The sequence below is a fragment of the Aethalodelphis obliquidens genome, unplaced genomic scaffold (genome assembly GCF_003676395.1).
Source record: "Aethalodelphis obliquidens isolate GAN/ISIS:26980383/991018 unplaced genomic scaffold, ASM367639v1 scaffold55, whole genome shotgun sequence".
In the NCBI taxonomy this organism is placed as follows: Eukaryota; Metazoa; Chordata; class Mammalia; order Artiodactyla; family Delphinidae; genus Aethalodelphis; species Aethalodelphis obliquidens.
The window spans coordinates 2,371,560-2,395,079 of NW_020837999.1; the positions used below are offsets into that span (position 1 = coordinate 2,371,560).

General features: G+C 40.3%; 1 protein-coding gene and 1 long non-coding RNA gene across 6 annotated transcripts in view; both read right to left on the reverse strand.

The window, feature by feature from the left end:
* Positions 1-22,610, reverse strand: part of RALGPS2 (Ral GEF with PH domain and SH3 binding motif 2) — a 179,634-nt gene extending 157,024 nt beyond the window's left edge. The window contains exons 1-2 of one of the 5 annotated variants that reach the window (XM_027086204.1): positions 21,746-22,610; positions 21,420-21,568 (exon numbers count right to left, since the gene is read on the reverse strand). The gene's annotated coding sequence lies outside the window, so the exon portion shown is untranslated. Of the gene's footprint in view, positions 1-5,987; positions 6,129-21,419; positions 21,589-21,745 lie in introns of those variants that run through there. The other 4 variants (XM_027086203.1, XM_027086205.1, XM_027086206.1 and 1 more) reach the window with 4 other exon arrangements.
* Positions 22,611-22,862: 252 nt separating this feature from the next.
* The window catches only part of LOC113609161 (uncharacterized), a 133,533-nt gene continuing 132,875 nt past the window's right edge, over positions 22,863-23,520 (reverse strand). The window contains exon 5 of the long non-coding RNA XR_003428524.1: positions 22,863-23,261. This is a non-coding gene — a long non-coding RNA (uncharacterized LOC113609161). The remainder of the gene's footprint in view (positions 23,262-23,520) is intronic.

Genomic DNA, 23,520 nt, shown 5'->3' on the forward strand with positions numbered 1-23,520 from the left:
TAGGGAAAAAAAAACACAAAACCTTCAGTAAGCTGTCATACTTGATGAGATTTTAGAGGTATTCCTATTGAAGTCAGGAACATGAAATTCAGGATCATCTCTCTCAAGTAGGCCCTTAATGCTGACTGGCAATCACACTATATTTCTCTATTCTATTCTCTTCTACTCTATTCTATTCCCTTTCCCACTCTTTGATGATTATGTCACATATTTTCCCTCTTGTCAAACCTCCAATACATACTCCCATTCTTCCTTACTCTCAGCTAATGATCTTGCTTCTCATACATTAACAGAAAACCTCAGATGAGAACTTCCTCAAGCTACCACCATCATGTCTCTGTCCATATATTCTGTTCTTCTCTCCCAATTCTGTAGACAAACTCTCCCTACTCCTAGTAAAGTTCAAAGGCTAATCCTTCCACCTGTGCCACAAGTCTATGTCTATGGCTGATTTCACGCTACAAAAGCAAAGCTGAGTAGTAGTGACAGAGACTGTACTGCCCACAAAGCCTAAAATACTTACTATTCAGCCCTTTAAAGAAAAAACTGGCTTCAGCCTTGTACTAGATCATCTCCACTCTCATCTAATACGGACACTGCTGGTTGAAAAGGCCCACTAAGTCCCATGCATAAGAAATGAAGTAAGATCCACACAAGACCTATACAACATCAGAGACATATCAGAGACTGATGATAAAGAAAGGATCTTAACAGAAACAGGTCACATATAAAGGATGAAGACTAAAGGGCATAAGACTTTTCAACAACCACTTGAAGCTAGAAAATTATAGTACAATCCCTTAAATTTTGAGGGAAAATTATTTCACCTTAGAATTCTATACCCAGACCAGCCAAATTATCAACCAGGTGTCAGGGTAGAAAGAAGATATTTTCAGCAATACAAACATCTCAAAAATTTCACCTCCTCAAATACCCTTTCTTGAAAGTTACTGAGGGATGTATTTCACCAAAACAAAGGGGTAAACTGGAGAAAGAGGAAGACATGGATCGAGAGACCATAGGCTCTAATGCAGGGAAAAGGCAAAGAGAATTCCCAGAATCATGAAGGGAAATCACAAGCTAAGACCAAGCAGAGTGGAGAGCCCCCTTGCAGGTCTGAGCAAAAGGATGGAGAGCCCTGGGATTTTTCCAATTAAAAAAGAAATCGAATGATCAGTTACCTGATGTGTTTGAACATACTGAGACAGTTTCTGGGGAAAAAAAAAAACAGAGACAAATAGGAAACTAAGCAAAAAACAAAAAAGAAAAAATTTTAACTCCAAGAAATATCATCATAGTACACTGCACAGTTCAACAATAAACATGCATACAAAACCATAATAATGCAAACAATAAACAGCATGCTATAACTATATTAGGAGATAAAGGGAGAGGAACTTCAGGTGGCATAAGAACCCAAAACCATAGATAGACTCATCTTCCACAGGAGGAAGCCAACAGATATCTAAAATTGAAAAACAAGTAATATCTTAAAATATGGACGTAAATATTATAAAAAAACCGCTAAAAGTATCAAAAATGGTTGCTCTAGGAGCAGGACCTGGCAGGGAAAGTTGTACAGGGGAGTGGTGTTCTTCATTTTAAGTCTTATAGTACAGCTTTCTTTTTAACTGCACAGTTCTATTATTTAAAGTCAAAAGTTAATTTTTTTTTCAAAGAACAAACAAAACTAGTGAGCTTTGTATCATTTAATACCAATTAACTCACTCCACAAATTTTATCTGGGTATTAACTATACCAGGTACTTTTCTAGGTGCTCGGAATAGATCAGTGAATAAAACTAAGTCCCTGCCCTCATGAAGTTTATATCCAGAGGGAAGAAGATAATAAACAAAATCAACGTATGCTATAATGTCAGATAAATTAATGTTGTGAAGACAAATAAAGGTGAGGGTAGAGTGTAATGGGGATGCTGTTTAAGTAGGGTTTTCAGAAAAGGGCTGTCCAAGAGTCAACAAAAAGGAAATCGAGATAAAAGGGAAAAATCTGTTTTGAGAAAAGGTTATGTAAATAAAATAACAGAAGGGTACCAATTAAGCTCAAGGTGAGAGCTTCATTTTAAGCCTCTCATACTCTAAAGCCATGTATCATTCAAAAGCCAGTACCAAAGTTCCCTGTAGTGGCATACATAAACTGTCAGGCACCGTCAAGCTAAGTCCTATGAACATTGCTGTTCATACTCTTCCTACATCCCTAACTAGCCATTACTTATTAAAGTGACTGACTAAATTTATACAAACTTTTTCCTCTCCATAGAACAGGTGGATGTCACACACTTCAAACTCCAGTGTTTTTATTCCTATTACATAGTTAAAAGTTTTCCTAAATCAGAAGTTCAAGATGTTAATCAAGAAAGATTCCAGATTAATTCCAAGTTACTGAAATTATTCGCATCCGATCTTCATTTTCTCACTAAAGAGAAACCCTAAACCAGAGTTTCAGGCTACTGAATTATCTTTTTATTGAAAACTGAATAACTAAAAAAATGTAGCATCCAGATTGAAGCAACGTTTTATTCCAAATACAGTTGTTACACAATAAAAACTTCATATTCAGAAAAGAGGACTGATTTTAATGTCTTATTCTCAAAACACTTATAATTAGAAGTGAATCCAAACTGCCTTTTTTTATATAGCAAAAAAAGCAGTACTTTTAGATTTTAAGTAGGTCTTAAAGTTTAACTCACAAAAAGAAAACAAATTCAATTAATTAAATCTCAATTAACTGTTGGGCTTAAAGTTTAAAAATTATTTTGAAATTTCTGGAAAAGCAGGCTAGTAGCTGTAGTATAGCACTGGATGCTGCTGCTCTCCCCATCCACACTCCCCAGCTGGTGCACCGCATTATAGTAAGAGCTACAACTTGGGTTTAGGTTCACTGCTTGCTTATCGGTGGTGTGCTAACATCTTTAAACCCATTTCCTCATCTAAAATGGAGATAATAATGCCTACCTAAGGTCAGTGTTAATTGTTGGCACTCCAGTAAATAAGAAGTACCAAAACATTGAAGTTATCGATAATATATATTAAAAAGCTTTGTAATCGGTGAAGAACTACACCAATGTTTGTCATATTTTAATTTAAAAAAACAACTATCACTTTCAGTCAAAATTCTGATTTTAGTGATAATGGTTATCAGATTCTAAGGAAGAACAACGAGACCTTGGTCCACTCACACATACACAGCCAGAAGAAGAAAAGATGATTTTTTTAAAAAATTTAGACTTAAAAAAAAAAAAGAATTAGACTCCCTTATAAACAAGTGTCAAGAGAGCATTTTTAGCAAACATTTAACTATATAAACCAAAAGAATAAAGCTGTTTAACCACATGTAAACTGTGCACCATGTGACTGCAGGTAGAATGTTTATTTTTGGTGTACTTGGGAACCAGATACCCAAAGTACATAAACATCAGCATATTTTTAAAACAACTGTCTTAATGCTTTTGTTCACTGAGTAATAATTCCCACTATTCTTAGAAGGAAAAACACAACAAATATCCTTAACCAAAAAAACTCATCAGAGGGGTTTTTACTTCTGAAACTTTTAAACTAACACTAAACAGTGTTATCTGACAATGAAGCAGTAGACTATTTTTGCCTACTTACCCTTTAAGCTCCATCAGGGCACAGACCTTTTTCTCTGTTGTATCACCAACATCTAGACAACTAACTGGCACCAAATAGGAACCCAATAAACATGTGTAGAATGAATGAATGAACAAACTGGACCTCTGGACAAAAGCTGAAGTGTTTTCAGTTGCAACAGAGCAATTTCACCTGTACATCTATCCATCATTCACTACAAAAAACTACTGTCTCAACTGTAATGACACAAAAAGCTGAAAAAGACAAGAACTGGATACATAAACACACACAAATACATCACTCACGTGTATAATAAAAGTACACAAAGTAAAAGATTAGCGAAGCCAGTTTCATAGTAGTTATACTTTCCCTCAGGAGATTTTGGTCTGTTCTTCCTGATAATCAAAATATACATTAGAAAAGCATGTTGCAATATTGATAACACAGCACTATCTTTAAAGTTCTGTTGCAATCTGGAATAATTTAGCCAAAATGAACAATATTTCCAGAGTCCCACCCTGAGTATTTTAAAGTCAAATTCCTTAATTGAAAGAAAGGTCAATAAATGAATCAAATGAAAAAAACGTAGATCTTGCCATTTCAAAATTATTATACTGAATTTTAAAAAGAGAAAATCTAAGTTTAAAATAAATTATGTTAAAATTATTTATTCAAAAAGGCATCTTATGTCCTTACACATGTCCCTTAAGCTAGTAAGACAAGTACTTTCCAAATCTTTGAAGCTAGATGATAAACTTTATGCCTACAGAGCTTGAGTAAGAGGTTCTTTTTATTAAAATAACACTGTTTGGATAAGTTCCTTTATAATTCTAAAGTCTACAGTAAAATATGCAGCAGTAACAGTAATACACATTATGATTTTACAGCACTAGGATAAGCATAATTACCTGGATGGAACAGGCTTTTACAGCTAGCAAGCTATGACTTGCTATGACTGTAATACTATGCTGCACGGATCGAAAAGTTCCCCAAAATTCTGATGGTCATCTTCAGAGAGACTTACACAAAGTCGATCTGATGGTGAATACAGAAAAACACCAACTCATAAACACTGGTACGAAAACAAAGCTCTCTACAGCAACTATAGCGTTGAAATTTTAAAACCCAGGGCATGTAAAAGATAAAGCTCAATTAATTGCTGCCTGTATTTCCTACTTTACGGTCTTAAACGCCAGGTATTCGATATTCCTTTTTAGCGCTCTCTTAAACAGAAATTTAGTGTTTCAATGGCCCCTCCTCCACAGCTAACATCAGTGCCCTTTCTTCCTCCTCCCTCACCCCTCCCAGTTAAAACAAATTAACATTTGTACTTAGGTACCTCCTATCAGCTCGCAGCTTCTTCCCAAACACGCCCACGTACACTGAAACTGGCCTGCGTCTACAACACAGCTACAGGAAAAGCGCTTTGATGGGGGCAGGTGGGGGATAATGTAGCTCCGCACAGGTTTACTGCTATTTTCCAGATACAGATAACAGCTTCTCACTCCTGTCTCGGGTTTTTTGCAAATCACCTCCAAAGCATGGTGTTTATGAGCCTGCCTAATCCGATACTGCAGTAGAATCCCGGATATTTGCAACTGTTTGATCAGATCGTGGGGAACCTCTTCTTTTTTTCAATACGCCCGTTCCTAGCGGTACAGCACCGGATCTCGGGCAGCGCTCCAGGCCCCGCGTCCTGCCGCGCGCCCGGCCCGGGGCCAGCGCAGGACCGCCCCTCTGGGTCCGAGGCCGGCGGGCGACTAGGGCTACGGACCGCTCCGCAACAGGTCACCCTGACCGTGAGACTGCGGGTCCGCAGGCGGCCAGCTGGGCGGCCGGGCTTCGGGGGCGCAGCTGCTAGGGCCGGGGAGGGGGTGTGGCCCGGCTCGGCGGGTCCCGGCTCCCGGAGTCCCAGCTCCAGCTCACCTGAAGGGAGGCTGAGGCGCCGCTGGGCGCCAGGGTAGCGCGGGCGGAGCCCGGGGGCTTCCGCCACCCAGGAGAGAGGGAGACGAGGCGGGCTCGGAGGGTCGCCGCGCCCCCGGCCTCGGGACAGAGACCCGGAGCCGGGACCCCATGGCCGCCTCCTGACGCCGAGAGCGAGCCGCCGAGGGAGGCGCGGCCCTGGGTTCCCAGACGCCGGCCCCCCTCCTCCCTCAGCCCGAGCCCCGCAGCTCTCTCTCCGCGCCGGGGTCGAGCAGCGCCGGGGCCCGCGGCCGGGAGATCAACACACCGCAGCGCCCGAGCCGCCGCCATTCCCCGCGCCGCCGCCGCCGCCGCCGCCGCGGCTCCGCGCAGTCCGGCGGGGCGCAGCGCTCCCACCTTCCCTCCCCCGCACCGCCCACCGAGGCTCCGCACCAGGCCCACGGCGAGGGCACCGACCTGTGCAGTCGCGGCAGACGCTTCGGAGATTGGAAAGACGGCGCCGGCCCCCCGCTCCGCCGTTTTGCAGCCGCCGCCGCCTAGGCTAGCGCTCGGCGACCGGAGCAGTCGGCGTCTCTCATTCAGCGCCGGCCGCTGCCGCGGCCGCTCAGGGGAGGGGAGTGAGCTGGATCCACCCCATCCGCGCCGGGGGTGGGGGAGGAGAGCGGACTGGGCGGGGGCGCGCGCCGAGCAGGCGGGGCGGAGCCGTGCTCGCGCACCAACCGAGCGCGCTCGCGCGGGCCCCGAGCGCCGCGGCCGGCGGGGTCTTCTCGGCGCGCGCCCAGCTAGCGGCTCTTCAGCTGTGCGGAGACCAACTGCTGCAGGGGGCCCGCGGCCGCGGCGCGCGCCAACAGCCGCAGTCCCTCTGCTGGGTGCCCGCCCAAAGGAGGGGCCGCTACCGGCCAAACGAGGGGGCGGGAAGGGTTGGCGGACGGACAGGTGGGGCCCCCGCAGCAGCCCCGCCATCCGTTCCCCGCATCCGGCCCTCCACGGTGAAATCCCCTGTGGTGGCCGTCTCCTTCAGCGCAGGCACCTCGTCTTTAAGGCCAGAGAACAAAGTCTGGAAACACTTGGGCTCCAGATCAAATATCCTGCCCGCGCCAGCCGTGTTTTTAAAAGTCGCTGCGCACAAGTGAGGGGGTTCCAAATGTGAAGAGCCACCCCACTGCCGTAGGATCATAAATTATAGTGATCAATATTCTCACATATTAAGATTCTAGAGGCGTTAGAAGTAGGCCTTTGTGTGATGCCCTTGGCTTAATGAGCAAATGACAGAAATCTGGCATCCCTTGGGTCTCAGATTGATGAGTTCCAGGTGAGCAGTCTTTTCACGTTGAATGCAAGAACAAGATTCTGAAATATTAAATCTTTCCTGTGAATGAAAAACGAATGGATTTGGTTAAACTGTGAAAGGGTGTTGTTTCGGAGGGTGCACTGTATGCGGTGGCCTACTTAGAATTAGCACCATTTGATGCAGTGTGACTATAAATGGAAGGTTTTAAGTGAGGCACCTTTGTATATGCTATCATTAGACCGTTAAGAAATGGGTGATTATTGGATGATCTGCAGCTCTTTCTCTAGGCAATATGCAGTAGAATGTGGAAGGAATACTGTGTACCAGCATTGTGCATAAAACATGAAAGGACCAAAATTATTCTCATTTGGTTTCTTTCCTCTCTTTAATAACCACTAAACAGAATGGATTAATCGTGATATTGAAGAATGCTAATTATTTCCTGCTTTGACTGCCTTGTGTCATAGCCCTTCACTCTAGTTAGGGAAGCTTGAATGCCCTTCAACCCCTTTCTCTCAAATAGAGTTACTTCTTTAAAGCCTCCCTCTCCCCCACCCCACACCCAAAGGTAGGTTAAAAAACAAAAGCAACAGAAAAAAAACCATAGGTTAAGTTCATGGTTCTTCATTTTTATTTCATTTACTTTTAAAGAAAGTCTTAAAAAGAATCATGATGAACTCACTAGAAGCAGAGAAACCAAAACAAAAACAAAACAAAAGGGCTTCCCTGGTGGTGCAGTGTTTGAGAGTCCACCTGCCGATGCAGGCGACACGGGTTCGTGCCCCGGTCCGGGAAGATCCCACATGCCGCGGAGCGGTAGGCCCGTGAGCCATGGCCGCTGAGCCTGTGCGTCCGGAGCCTGTGCTCCACAACGGGAGAGGCCACAACAGTGAGAGGCCCACGTACCACAAAAAAACAAAACAAAACAAAAAAACCCAAAAATCTTTCAAATGAGAATAGACCAAGGGACAAAAAAAAAAAAAGGAAAACAGACTACTGGTGAAAAGGGGAGAAATGTATGATGCATACAAGAAGTTTCCCCCTAGATGTTAATTGCTTCAAGTTCCAAAGGAACAAAAGGCAAAGAGAATTAGCAATTGGAGGAAAAATCCTTCCAGTTGGGTAAATCAAGTTGGGTAAATATTTAATCTTTTTTAAGTGTTGGTAAGGCAGAAATAGAGACACAGATGCAGAGAACAAACATATGGACACCAAGGGGGGAAAGCAGTGGGGGGTGGGATGAATTGGGAGATTGGGATTGACATGTATACACTAATTTGTATAAAATAGATAACTAATAAGAACCTGCTGTATAAAAATAAAATTAAAAAAAAGAAGTGGCAAAAAAAAGATTAAGGAAAAGGTAGATGGCTATGTGCCGACAGTAATACATACAATTATATATGTATATATTTATAAGCATATATGTATATATATCCCATTATCACTGCTTTTTAAAAAATGGGAAAACTGAGGAACAACAGGGAATTCTATTTTGTATAAATGTCTTGCAACTACTTTAAACTTGAATTAGGGTTTCATAAAAATAAATGAGCCTGTGTTCCCACATCTGCCAATAATTTTCACAGTTTACTGTAAGAGCAGTGAAGTTTTCATTTGGACTCTGAAGAGAAAAAGCCATGTGACTCATGAAGCTAGGCCATGGAGATACTAAATTCTTATACATACTGAATTTCTTATGTTAATAACTTGTAAAATAGTATTTTAGAGTTATGTTAAGTTCAAATTTCTGAACTTGGTTAAGGTTAAGAATTTGTGTATAAAAATACAGAAAAAAGTTCATTCTCAATGTCTTTTTTTTTTTGCCATAGGTTAGAAATTATTTTAGAAAGTCAGTGTCCCTTCCGATTCACTGATATGTAAATGAAAACAATGACTTCTTACACCCAAAGAGAACAAGCAGCGAATTTTCTTCACCAGAGCATCTTTTATCACTGTTAAATTCTCTGAGTTGCTTTATGTTTTCCATTTGCTTTTGCCAAAGACAAGAAATATGCAAAGTCTTAGTATAACAAAAAGTACTAATGTATAAAATAGAAATGCCATTATATAAAATAGAAATCAATAAGAATTCAATATGCTTAAAAGTAGTTTCAGAAGAATCACCATTATGTAACAGTTTTATTACTGTCCATCAATATATTTCCAAGGGATAAGCCAAGGAACTCATTTAGATGTAGAACAAGCAGTTTCAAAGACAAGAGACCACCACTGCAAAAAAAAAAACCAAATCAACAAACAACTCATCTCATTACAGCTGTCAAAACAAAATCGAACTGGTGTCACAAGAAAGATTATTTCAGTAACACCTAATTCTATTGCAACCAACAGAATTTCAGTAATAACATATATCTATTATTTCTCTGGGCTGTAACCTTTTTTTCAAATATATATACTGGCAGGACATTTTGAAACAATCTGTTATGTTTGCGATAATCTGATAGAAAATATAGGCAAAGTAGCATATCCAAAATTCAAATGCACAGGGGTCTTTGAAGGGATAGACAGACATTCTCCAGAAAACTGACACCAAGTTACTAGGAGAGCCTGCCACAATTCCCAAATCGAGAGAGACATGCCACAGATACTAAGATACGAAGAACAAAGATAATCACCAGTCCGTTCAAATATAAGCAACAAATTTCAAAAGGCGTAAGGCCTTATTTTACGACTGAGCTATCTCTCACAAGGGCAACTCTATGCAGGGTGTGGATCAGCAGGGATGTATTTACTTAAGATTAATGTTTCTCTGGAACAACTCTTGGGGAGACCAGCTAGTGTATAAATAAATGTTTGCATGAACTAATAATTTTCAATATTAACTTTAAGGACAATTTCAGTAATGCCTCATTTATATGGCAGTGTAAGGAAAGGGGGCAGTGAGGGATTGAACATGATTAGATATTCTAGATAACTGAGGTTTTAATCTGCAAGCGCTAGTAATAGCTTCATTTAAACCACTTGTATTGATGTTTTTTCTGAAATATCACTTGTTTCTCTGCCTTAAACTAATAAAACGTGGTGTAGGGACTTTCCTGGTGGCGCAGTGGTTGAGAGTTCACCTGCTGATGCAGGGGACACGGGTTCGTGCCCCAGTCCGGGAAGATCCCACATGCCGCGGAGCAGCTGGGCCCCTGAGCCATGGCCTATGGGCCTGCGCCTCCGGAGCCTGTGCTCTGCAATGGGAGAGGCCACAACAGTGAGAGGCCCGCGTATAGCAAAACAAAAACAAAAACAAAAACGTGGTGTAGCTTAACCTATACCTAATGACCCAGAGGTGTCTTAAATACAAAAGCTGTAATACCAAGATGTCCCCAGAAGCTTAGAAGTACTTAGTACCCTTCACTCTACAATAAATAATCATGGCCTACTATGTTCCTGCACTCCTTTGAGTCTAATTGATCTGGACGGTACTAATGACTGATCCCCCTGCTGTCCCTTCTTGCACCACTGCTACAGCACTGATTGTGTGCACACTCCCACCTCCCTTTGAACTGTCTTAACATGCTAGCCAAATAACCAATATTTTAAAAATACATGTATAAAGTAGGAGTGAAGAACCTCAGAAAATGCTAAAACAACTCTGATACTTTGGGGCATTTACTTAGTATAGAATCCATTTGCCTACTTTCGTATTTTCCTCTATATTTTGAAAATTGAGTTTACCAGATAAGTAAATTATTATCGCATTCTACTTCCTCTATAAAAATTCTAGGCATTGTTCTAGACACTTAATGGAAGGTGAGAATCTTTGTCAGTGATGGTCATCACAGTAGTTTCCTTATACTCATATACCCTGCATTCAAATTAAGGTTAGAATTAAAAAACAGCAACAGGAGTTCATAAATCCATACCAGGAATAAATAGATTAAATAAATAGAGAAGAAGGAAGTACTCTCGCTTATGCTAGAATGTTGAATGCCAACAGGTAAATGTGGAGGGAGTACTGGAGTTGAGCAATCATTATTTTGCAATCATAGTAGCAAAGTTTGGGTAAGACAAGAACCATCAATGGATGCCAACTGTAGGGAGAAATTTTGATGAGGAACAGGATATTTGCATCATCTTAGAATTCTTCCTATAGACATCCTATTACTTGCAAGGAAGGAAAAACAGTAATTATACACTGGAGAAGTTGAATAAAACCTTGACCAGGTAATCAAAATTAACATCACGAATGAGGGACAGATGGACATTGTTTGCCTCAAGATGCAATTCCCAGAGGACACAGCATCTAATGAGGAAATGAGGAAATCTAGTGAGGAATCTAATGAGGAACTATCAGATAAATCCCAAATGAGGAACTTGCTGTTGTCGTTTTTTTAAGGGGGGTGGGGGCTGTATTCTTCAAGATGTCAATGCCACAAAAGACAAAACTTGTGAAAATATCCCAGCTAAAGAGCCATGACAACTAAATGCAACATGAGATACTAGATCGGATCCTTTACTGGAGGGGAAAAATTCTATAAAGCACATTATTAGGTTGATTGGAAAACAGATGGTAGATTGATTAAAGTATTGTATCAACGTTAAAATCACTGAAATTCATAACTGTACTGTGATTATGTCCCTAAATACTGCAGTATTTAGGAGTAAAGGACTAGGATGTATGTAAGGTTGGGGGGGGAATATACACACACACACACACACACACACACACACACACACACACACACACACACACACACACACACACATAGAGAGAGAGAGAGAGAGGAGAGATAACAAAAGTTATAAAACAAAAGAGCTAAAATGTTAACAATAGGTGACTCTGGGTAAACGGTATTCCTTGTAACTTTTCTATAAATCTGAAATTATTTCCAAATAAAAAGCTTTTTTAAAAAAAAGTTATAATTTCAAAAAAAGCAGCAATAAGCCATCCATAGACTGTAACATCCTAATTATTTTAAATGACCACCTCACTGCCAAATCCTACATGCTTTCTAAAATTGTTGACTACCCCCATGAAATCATCTCATCTCTTGGGTTAAAATTATAGAAACAATGAATTTTATAGTGAAAGGGACATCTTATCCAACGTTTTTATTTTAGAAATGAGGAAACTGCGGCTCAGAGATTCAAGACTTACCCAAAATCCTTTAACCAGTTAGCATGTCAGAGCACAATCTTGATTCTACTTCTATCTCAACAACTACTGAGCTTTCTTTCTACCTGAGCTTACTGCTCAGTTTCTAGCGCTTTCTCTTTTCCTCTTTGCTAATGCTGTTTCCTAAGGGCCTTGTATTCCCTTCTTTTTACGATTATACAGGGAATTTTTATGACTTTACTGTTTCAACTATCACTGCTCCGCTGGTGAAACTTACCCAGACTTCAGTACCACATGTCTAATTTCCTCTATGGCCTCTAGATGAGGACACTTATCATCAGTTCAACCTCTACAAGGTCAAAACTGAAATCACCACAGGAAAAAAATAAAACTTATGAGAATACGTCTACCCTTACTGATAATCAGAGAAAGACACGTTAAAACAAGGTATGTTTTGCCTAATAGACTGGCCAGTTAACAAGGTTTATAATATTCAGGTTTAGCCAGAATGTGGACAACAGACTCTGTCAAACACTGATGGCAGGAGTATAAATGAGCATATCTCTTTAGTGGACAATTTGCCAAAAGCAAGGAAAATTTTTAAGGTACGTACCCTTTGACCCAGCAATTTCACACATAGATACTCGTCCTACAAAAATACTGTGGTGACATTCAAAGAACTATACAGGACTGCTCTTTAAGTATTGTTTATAACAGCAAAAATCGGAATACTTAATATCCATCAGTACAGCAGTGGGTAAATACAATTATAATGTTTCCTTGCATACATGAAAACATAGCTGTATATGAACCAACATGGAAAAGAACCCAAACAAGTTGAAGAGAACTGTGTATACCAGTCTCCCATTTCCTTTTAAGTTGGTGCATACATAGAAATCAGCCTGGAGAGCTATGCAAACAAACTATCACAATGGTTACCCCAGGAGAACGGAATTGGGGGAGGAGGAGGGGACTTTCATTTTTCTACTTTATATACTTTATATATTTCTATTGTTTGGTCTTGTTTTTTTTTTTTTTACCAGAAGCATGTATAGCTTTTATAAAAACAAGGACAGCAATAAAAGAACTTTCTTTTTAACCTGAAAACTTTTCTTATTCAGTCACATCATTTTATTCTTATTCAGTCACATCATTTTTTCTTATTCAGTCACACCGTTCACATCATTTCTTCTCTTTAACAGGCTTTAGAATCAATGTTAACTCTTTTCCTTCCTTTAATGTTAACTCTTCTCCGTCCTTCCATTTACTCCTTAGCCTTATAAATTTTTTGCAGTTTTACACACCTTCTCCTACACCACTATTTTCATTATGTCACAGGTCTTCTCTACCCTTACTCACCTCCCAGTTGAAAACTCCCCAGTTCCTTATGGTTTACTAAGGCGGCATCCAGGGACTTCTATAACCTCAGTCCACCGTGCTAATTCACCTTATCACCACTCCACACACTAGCCAGGCCATTCTTTGATTTAGTCGTTCAATAAGCAAACACTTATTTCTCCTCTTAAGCACCAAATATACTTCCATTCGTTTCATTCCAGCGCAACTTTTCCATGTCCCTCTTGTCTGACATTTCACACTGACATCTCCCTTCTCCAACCCCTGCTGAGGTTATCATGGTATCACTCTCTCACTTTGGAAATTTACTATGTGATGACATACAGTTTTACCAAGTGTGTGTTTCTCGTATCCCCAAATAGACTGTAAGCTCCTGGAGAGCACCATACAATCTCTCTCTCAATCTCTCTTTCAATCTCTCTCTCTCTATCTCTGGATTCATGTTTATTGAGCATTTACAATACACACAACACATTAAATGTCTATGTCACCTCATTTTGTTCTCAGGACAACCCTGAAAGGCAGGTATTTTTACCATATTTTTGAAAATGAGGCTTAGAGAAGCTCAGTGATTTGCCCAAGGTCATGCTGCTAAGCAATGACAAAGCTGGGAGTCAAATCCAGGCAGTCTGACTCACAGTCTCCATGCTGTATTGCCTCCCTAAAAAACTGTGCTTCTTATATATTCTTGTCAATTAACAGCACAACGTCATGTACATAAATGAAGCTTGGAAAATATTTATTGAATATAATATACTTTATGCTAACAATGAACAATTTGACATGAGATACCCAATACATGTTTAATTTTAAAACAGTATTTTCTAGAATTCAGTTTGGTTATAGAAGCTTATTCAAGAGTTCCAGAGTAAAACTGCTTTCAAAAATCTAAATGTTTTTAGAATAATGGGGAAAGTTAAATGGAAAAAAAAGGCATTAGATCCAATTCCCTATTTTGTCCAGCCAAATGTATTAAAAAATATATTATAGGAGATAATTTTCTACCATAGTAGTGTAGTAATAAAGTTGGTTATCACATTACAGATGGGAAAAGCTTACTGTATAACCACTGAGACCCTTTCCCCAGAGAGATGCAATTCTATCTGTGGTTTCACATTCCAGAAAGAAATATTCTTACTCCTTCTGAAAATTAGTAACATAAGCATTTAATACCTCTGTTAGATCAACCAATAAATTTTATGTAATTCTTACTGTATTTAATAGACTTCACTTAGAGAGACTTGCTTCATTATGGCTTAACCCAGCATACACAGATTTGAAACTCATTGTTGAACTGGCAATTATACTTGTCTTTAAAAGCCACTATATCTATAACATAGTGGTTGTTATTTAAGAGTATTTGACATGAGAAAGTATAAATAAATGGTGGCAAAATTAGTTACAGATTGACTTTTAAACTGTAACTACAGTTGGAAAACATGACTTTATTAAAAACAGCCTAATATGTTAGTCACTTTTCCAAAAAATTGTTTTAAATCTACTGATATCTACTATAACATAAACAATAGCAGCACACACACTGAAACTAAAATAAAACCACTTTAAAACTAATGGGTTTGGGGGTTGAGTTATATCTAAACATAAATATTTACAAAGATGTACTTATGTTTCAGTACTTTTCTTTCTTAACAACATTATTAATTTTGCAATATAACCACAAGAAAAGCAGGGTTTCTGATAGATTAAAAACAAATTTATTGACTACCTTCTAAACTTGGTGAACTGAATATACATGTTTATATCTGCTACCTCCCAAAATTCACCTAAAATTATAATAAAGGATGAAAAGAATGGAAGAGGAGAGGATAATGAATAAAAATTTTGGGAAGATGAAAAAAATAAAGGACAAATAGATTTAATTAAGTGGAGAAAAATGAAATTAACTGCCTGCAGAGGAGAAGGGCCAAAAGAAGCCAGCTAATTTGCACAGCAGTACTCTGGAAAGTTTAAGAATTGGAGACACTGGGTACTGAGAAAAGTGGGAATGAAAGTGCCTCTAAAAATAGAATTGGACAAAAGTACTAGAAGGAACAATTGGACACACAGCCCCTGTTCCCCCTCAAGCTACCATCCGTCCCCCACCCCAAAGGGAGAATGGACTTTTGTTCTATAGAATATTAAATCAAAGATATTGAGGAAAGGTATCTGACCTTTACATATGAACAGTCAGTCAAGAATGGCCAAACATCTTAGAAAAGTCTCCAACGCAGAGCTGCCCCTACCTCTAAAAACAAACAACAAACCACAAACAAAAGACGAAACCAAAAAAAAAAAAAAAAAAAGCACAAAGCAAGGGGAAATTTTTCAAAAGTTCAATCAGTACCTTACAGCAAGACACAATATTGCATTTATTAAGACTAATACGAGAAAGTTACAATCAAAGAACAGAAAAAAAGCTCTTATGAATTAAGAATGTAATAGCCAATATAAAGATGTCAACAGTAGGTTGGAAGATAAAATTGAGGAAATTCCCCAGCAAGTAAAAGACTCGAGACCTAAGCATGTCATAACTCTACACTCACCTATAAGTGTGAGCAAACCGATGTTGTTATGAATTGCTGATTAGAAGGAAATTGGTAAAATTTCTGCAGAGGGCAGTTTGGCAATTTCTTTCAAAATCAGAAATATAATTCCCTTTAATCCAGAAATTCCATTTCTAGAAATTTTATCCTGCAGATAAACTCACTTGTATACAAAAAGAACTATAGGGCTTCCCTGGTGGTGCAGTGGTTGAGAATCTGCCTGCCAGTGCAGGGGACACGGGTTCAAGCCCTGGTCTGGGAAGATCCCACATGCCGCGGAGCAACTAGGCCCATGAGCCACAACTACTGAGCCTGCACACTTGGAGCCTGTGCTCTGCAACAAGAGAGGCCACGACAGTGAGAGGCCCGCGCACCGCGAAGAAGAGTGGCCCCCATGCACCGCAACTAGAGAAAGCCGTCGCACAGTAACGGAGACCCAACACAGCCAAAAATAAATAAATAAATAAATTTTTAAAAAATTAAAAAAAAAAAGAGCTATATATAAGGACAGTAATAACAGAAGTCTGGAAATATACTAAATGTCATCAATTGGAAACTGGTCAAAAAATTATGTTACACCCCTACAATAGAATACAGCCAATAAAAAAAATAAGGTCACACAAGTTATATTCATATGAAATAATTTCTAAAGTATACTGAAAAAAGCAAGATGTGGAACCGTGTGCTTATATACAGAGAATACATTTCTGGTAAGATACCTCAGAAATAATAATGGTGATTACCTCTGAAAAGGGGTACTGGTGGCTGAGGGTACTGGTGAATGGGAGACTAAATTTCCATTGTGTACCTTTTCATGTCTTTTAAATTTTATATCTATTTCTTAAAAATTATTTTAACCTACTGAGTTAGTGCCTCCATTTATCATTTAAAAGGTCTTAATTTCCAATCAAACCTAAAGCATTTTTTGTATTTTTTGGTTGAAATGCCCCAAATTGGACCCTGTACTATAATAAACAATCCTCTTGAATCTGACATTTTATTATAATCAATGACTAGCTATATTGTCCTCTCTGGGTTTTTTTCTATGTAATTTATCTTATTAAAATTTTTAAAAATTTTATTTATTTTTTGGTTTCTGGTTTTTAATGATAGGACAATACTGATAGCATATAAGAGCATATAAGACTTTTTTCATATTTGTTGTGTGTCTACCTCTTTACCCACACTTCTGCCATCACCCAGAGCCTGTGCTAGGATAGTGGCCTTAAGTGACTATGAACCGGTACCTGTTCCTCCCTTGATCACCAGGGCAAGCTAAACCATTCCACTTCTCCCAGAATTTGGAATAAGGTCACTGAGAAGCAGTCAGTTGGTCTTGGGAGCCAAACTGCAAGGTTATGAAGCACTCAGTGCATAGCAGAAAAGACACAAGGAAGCAGGAAAAGCAAGCCAGTCTCTGTAGAGGACTACAAGAATGATGAGAGCAGGGACAGAAGCCACATGAGAGATGATTCCTGACTTCCCAGTGCCAGGCCCACTGGCCTTGCTTCCTTTTATGTCATGATGTTTGTCTGCCATGTCTGTTTCTGAAGCTAGTGTGAATAGTTTCTATTTCTTGTCCCCAACCATTTCCTGGGTAAAATAAGAAGTATGATGTGTGCCCACTGGCCTTGCTTCCTTTTATGTCATGATGTTTGTCTGCCATGTCTGTTTCTGAAACTAGTGTGAGTAGTTTTCTATTTCTTGTCTCCAACCATTTCCTGGGTAAAATAAGAAGTATGATGTGTAGACTATTTTCAAGTCTTCTTATTAACAACTGATCTTTTATTATTATTTCTCAATATTTATCCTGGAATAAATAATATCATGTTGGGAGCATGGTGAACTAGGCATTAGTCATCATTTTCCAGTAAACCACAATAAACAACTTAACTTTCCTTTCTGTATCCAGTTTCTTTTACTTTAAAAGTAGGATGATAATATTCATGCTGTCTTCCTCATATCTTTATTCTAAAGATTAAATAATATTATAAAAGTTAAAAAAAAAACTTTGAAAAGTGTTTCTCTCAGGTTTTATAAGTAACGTTATTTGTTATGTATTATAACGTTAATTTCTAAGCACTTTTCTAAACCACCAACATTAATTTAAATGTTTGGTTCTAGCCAGAAGTTGTAAGACCTGAACAATCATAGTGTCTCCATTTTCTTTCCCTTGTTTTCAAATTGCTGCCCAGAAACATCAGGTCAATGCTGTGTTTACCTTGTTCTAGATGCCTTCCAATTCTCTGCTTCACCAACCCCTGGTCTAGCCTTGCCTGCCAATGTCCAGGTCAGGCTTTTGGACACTGATCAGGGCCCATCTTGCCTAGAAAGGGAATTCAGACAAATTTACCTGGGCAGCATTTAATCGACACACCTATTCTTTCTAGAGGTGTTCATATGATAAACCCATCTTGGGCTCTAAACTCACATTATAGGGCTTCCCTGGAGGCGCAGTGGTTAAGAATGCGCCTGCCAATGCAGGGGACACGGGCTTGAGCCCTGGTCCGGGAAGATCCCACATGCCGCAGAGCAACTAAGTCCGTGTGCCATAACTACTGAGCCTGCGCTCTAGAGCCCACGTGCCACAACTGCTGAAGCCCGTGCGCCTAGAGCCCGTGCGCCTAGAGCCCGTGCTCCACAGCAAGAGAAGCCACTGCAGTGAGAAGCCCGCGCACCGCAACGAAGAGTTGCCCCCCCACAGCCGCCGCAACTAGAGAAATCCCACGTGCAGCAGTGAAGACCCAACGCAGTCAAAAATAATAAATAAATAAATAAACAAATAAATAAATTTACTAAAAAAAACAACTCACATTATAAAAGCTTACTGTCCTGCCACAACCACATTTTAGGGAGGTGACTGAAAAATTAATCACCTTTCAACCTCTATCCCTCTAACTGAAGGACAAAGCTCCACCCTATCCTTACAAACACGAGTTCTTTCCTGACTTTCTTTTCCTTTGATATTTATTTCAATTTGATGTTACCTGTACACATGTCTTTCCATTAGGCAGGGCACCAGTGTGATTTTCTCAGGCTTCATATAACCCACTAGAGACAGCCAAAGTAGTGCTTAGCTACAGATGAGTTAGGTTTCAAATGAAATATAAATCCTATTCAATTAACCAAAATCAGCAAACAGAAGTCAAATCTAAAAATAGTATTCAAGATCTAGGACAAGAGATGGAGACAAAAAGTCAGGAAGAAGATGAAATTTTCAGGTAAAGAAATAATTCAACTATTAGAATAGTGGTATTTGCTTTCTACAGGAAGCCTTCCAACATAACCCATCCTGTAGAGAGATTTATAAGAAACGAAGAATCCTCCCTGAATGTCATCAGGAAGAAACGAAGAGTATAGCCAATGTAAAATGAGCTATCAACTTGACAATTGTAACATGCTAAAAATCCCTGTTCAGATGAAAAAAGAATGTGTAATAGTAGGAAAAAATGTAAAAAGAGGAATCTAAAAGGTAATTGTCTAGACTCAAAACTTTTATCTAGTTAAAACAGGAAGGTTCTTATAGAGTGGAAAGGGTCAATCTATCTGACTGACACCAAGCAATCTCTTAGCTAATATTTATTCCCAAGATGACTCTATCTGCCAGGCATGGTGAGGTGGGAGGTGGGGTGTGGAGAGAGAAGAATTAGGGCTGTATAGATGATCGGTCCTGTTGTCTTGCTAGGTAATTTAATAAATTCTCATCCTGATGCATCTCTTGCCCACTTAGTAAGTTCTCCTCAGCCTCTGTATCCTGATTAAATTTCTCATCCTGCAAAGGATGTCCTAGGGAGGACGAGTCCCAATACCTACTGTAACCCAGGAGACCCCTCCAAAAAGAACAAGATCTCTCTCATGTTCATTATTGCACTTGGCATCTGGGCTCCTTTGTGCACCAGATTAACCCATTTTGTAACGTGCTTAATAGAACTTCTGGAAACCATTGTGATGCTTTCTCCATGGCACTTTCTACTTTGCATTTTGTTAATACGTAACTTATTACAGACCTTAAGCTCCTTGAGGATAAGAGCTTCTTCAGATTTGTAGTCCTTTGTTACCACTATCCCAGTGTCTTGCACAGAGAAGGTTATCATTAAATATTTAACGTATCAAGATTAACAATATTGATAATGGACAAGTCACTTTTCCAGAATCCTTGAATGAAAATGTTTGCAGTGGTAAGCCAGCAGCTCCTTCAAAATCTACGTCATAGCTTACTTTCTCTTTTCTTTCCTTAATTCTTTACTGAGTTTTTATTAGTGATACAACAGTGTATACCTTGATGACATGAGGTGTTTTTATGTTGTATCAGTTCCTAAGACACATTATTAGCAGGTGCTTTCTCATCCCGACTAGCTTCTAAGTTCCTTCAAAGTGGGGACCATACCTTCAGCCTAACCACACCATTCATAACTACTCGGCACCCAGAATTGAGTAATGTTGACCACGTGTCTTCCATGGATCAGGTGCTTTCTAAGCGCTTCATGCGTATTTAATCTTTTAACCCTTGTGGCAGCTAGTTCAGGGTTACACAGATGGGAAGTGGCAGCACCAGGATTTGATTCAAGGCAGTCTTGCTTCAGGCACATGGTCCTGACCACTCTACTTACTGCCTCCTAGATAGAAAACATTATTGTGGCTTCCTAAACAATGGGTTTAATCTAAAATATTTATTGAAGGCATGATTTTTGGTCAACAATGGTTTGTGATATAGTCAGGTAGAAGAAATTTTTCTCCTCTATTTGTTGTATTGTTTGTATTACTAAAATATCTGCCTTACTCCTATAATTCGATTTTGTTGTTCTCAGAACTCTCTCACCACCACCAAGTTATCCACAGCACTACAACTTCTTTATAGTTTGGTCATGTCTGACACTAGTGTATCTCTCAGAACACCAAACCCAAAGTCCCTAGCTGCTGCTACCTCACATAGGACAGCAACCTCAGACCCACCTGAGGGCAAGTCTCAGCTCTGCTCCTGACCAACTAGGGGACCTCAGACAAGTAGTTGAAATTCCCTCCGCTTCAGCTCTTCATCAGAAAAACAGGGATAATAAAATCTCCATGTGAGGTTCAGAGATGATATAGGTTAGGGGACTAAGACAGCATCTGGCACATAGTAAATGCTCAATTATTAGTAGTGGTTATTATTTTCTTAGCAATTCACCTATCTCTTGTTGCATGAGTAAATCAACACAGAGGTACTCTTAAAGATTTGCCCTCTCACTATTGCTTATTGGTGCTGTTACTTTTTCATTGTGCTGGTGTTAGTATTGATCGGCTTATAAGTCTCACTGATGCTTGATCATTGCCCTAGCTCCCCGTCACACAAGAAAATTTGCTGTGAGTTGGCTGGTCATTTCACCTCCCTTGGTTAGCTCCACAGCAGTCAAGTAGAGAGAACAATGACATCAATGACCTTGGGACATTTCTTGCAAGTAAAGAATAAATAAAAACTTCCCTATCACTCTCCTAATGCAAAGATGTTTACAGCTGGGTCTCATAGGTGCTAAACATTCCTGGAAGTTCATGGCAGATTGTACAAGTTGATCTTTATCAATGAGGAATTATTATGATCCAGATTGTTGCAGTACCCAAAAGGAAAAAGAAAAGAAGTGATTGATGCTTACCACGGTCTAGTCTAAAGTCAGGCAGTGTAGCATAATTGAATCTTGCGTTTGGAAGACTTGGGGATTTCCTCATTTTCCTCCCCTCTTCCACTTCCTCCAACCGGATATTTGGATTCCTCTGTGAAGGCTGGCAGGTGGTCATTCAGCCTCTGCTGGAGAGATGGAGACCTGGGGATTGGGCTCTAGAACTAGCTGTGTCACTAGCCCAGACAACTCAACAACTGCAAGCACCAGTTTCTTCTATTGTGAAACACTGGCTGTCTATCTGACCTGCCCAGCCTAAAACTCCCCCACCGACCCCAGCAAACAGGCAGGCCCCAACTTACAAATGGATCCTGTTCCAAAAGATCATTGAAGCCTTTTATTTGGAACTCAGAAAATATTTCCTGTTGAAAGAGTATAAATGATGGTTGGGATCTCAGGTTTGTCCACAGCACTCTATTTCGTTTATAATGCAGTTAAATTGTGATACTAGTCCAAGAGTAAGAGGGAGGAAAAGAATTTCTGCCCCCTTTTCTGGATGCAAGTCAACACTAGACAAAGCTTTGAAATGTGTGCTATTTACTTTAAAACCCTCTCACTTCCTTTCCTTTTCCTCTCTTCCATTTTGTAATGTCCCTTACTCTGGGCCCAGAGACTTCACGTGTGGCATCCCATTCAGGTTCACTTCACTCTCCAAAGCCCTTAACTATTTTTATCCTCCCCATTCCTATCCATCTCTTTCCGGATTCCTCTCCCACCCCATCCCCTATCTCCAATTCCTCTAGTCCCAGATCCCCCATCTTGTCCTCCCTTCAAACTTCCACTCCCTCAGTGAAGCAGTCCTCAGATTAGTGAGAAGGAAATCCGATTTAAATGATATATGAACACCTAAGCACAATAAGAGTTGACACTTAAGTAGTGCTTCCTGTGTGTCTGGCACTATTCTAGGCATGAATTAACTCTTTAGATCCTCAACAATCCCGGGAGGGAGGTGCTATATTATTTGCTTTCCACAAATGAGGAAACTGAGACAGAGAGAGGTTAGGTGACTTGTCCAGAGTCACTACGCTACAGTCAGTGATGGAGTTGGGTTCTGAATCCAGGCAGCCTAACACTGAAGACTGTGCTCTCACACTAAACTTCCCAGCGGGATTTGTCTCTTTAGTATGGCATGTTTCTTTCTTCTTTTTTTTGGGGGGGGGGGGGCGGCTTCTTTTTTTATTTTATAAATTTACTTATTTATTTATTTGGCTGCGTTGGGTCTTTGTTGCTGTGTGCGGGCTTTCTCTAGTTGCGGCAGCAGGGGCAACACTTCGTCGTGGTGCGCGGGCTTCTCATTGCGGTGGCTTCTCTTGTTGCGGAGCACGGGCTCTACGTGCGCGGGCTTCAGTAGTTGTGGCTCACGGGCTCTAGAGCACAGGCTCAGTAGTTGTGGCTCACTGGCTTAGTTGCCCTGCGGCATGTGGGATCTTCCGGGACCAGGGCTCGAACCCATGTCCCCTGCATTGGCAGGTGGATTCTTAACCATTGTGCCACCAGGGAAGTCCCTTGGCAGGCTTCTTAACCCAAATGAATCTTCACGTTTCAGGCAGCATAACAGACAGGTGAAAATATTCCAGTAGTGTTGGAGAGGATTTTCTGTGATAGGGGGCCACAGAACCAGGGTGGCAAAAAAAAAAAAAAAAAAAAAAGCTTTGCAGGGCCCAAGTAGATGATGAAATGAATGAAATGGTGGCTTCACAATAGCAGCTTAGGTTGTATGCTTTCCTCACAGGCACAACCTGTAGGAACCTTCTACCCATCCATAGAAAAAACGCTGGCTCCTGTTTCTCTTGGTTCTCCTGTTCCACCTTTCTCTTCCTAGAATTGTACAGATAACGAAGCAAAGAATGGTTGACATTTCTCATAACACAATTCTAAGAAAGATGATAGTGTCTTGCGATGATAAATGGCAATCAGCCCTGGTTCCTGATGTGTGAAGCCCTCCCTGGAAAGCCCGTGCCCCTGTGGAGGGGCAGCACTTCTCAGCCCCAGGTGATGTTTAGTCTGCAGGCAGGCAGACAGTGTGACTCCAGAGCCTAGGCTCTCAACTGCTGGTTATACTGACTGGGTACAAGTG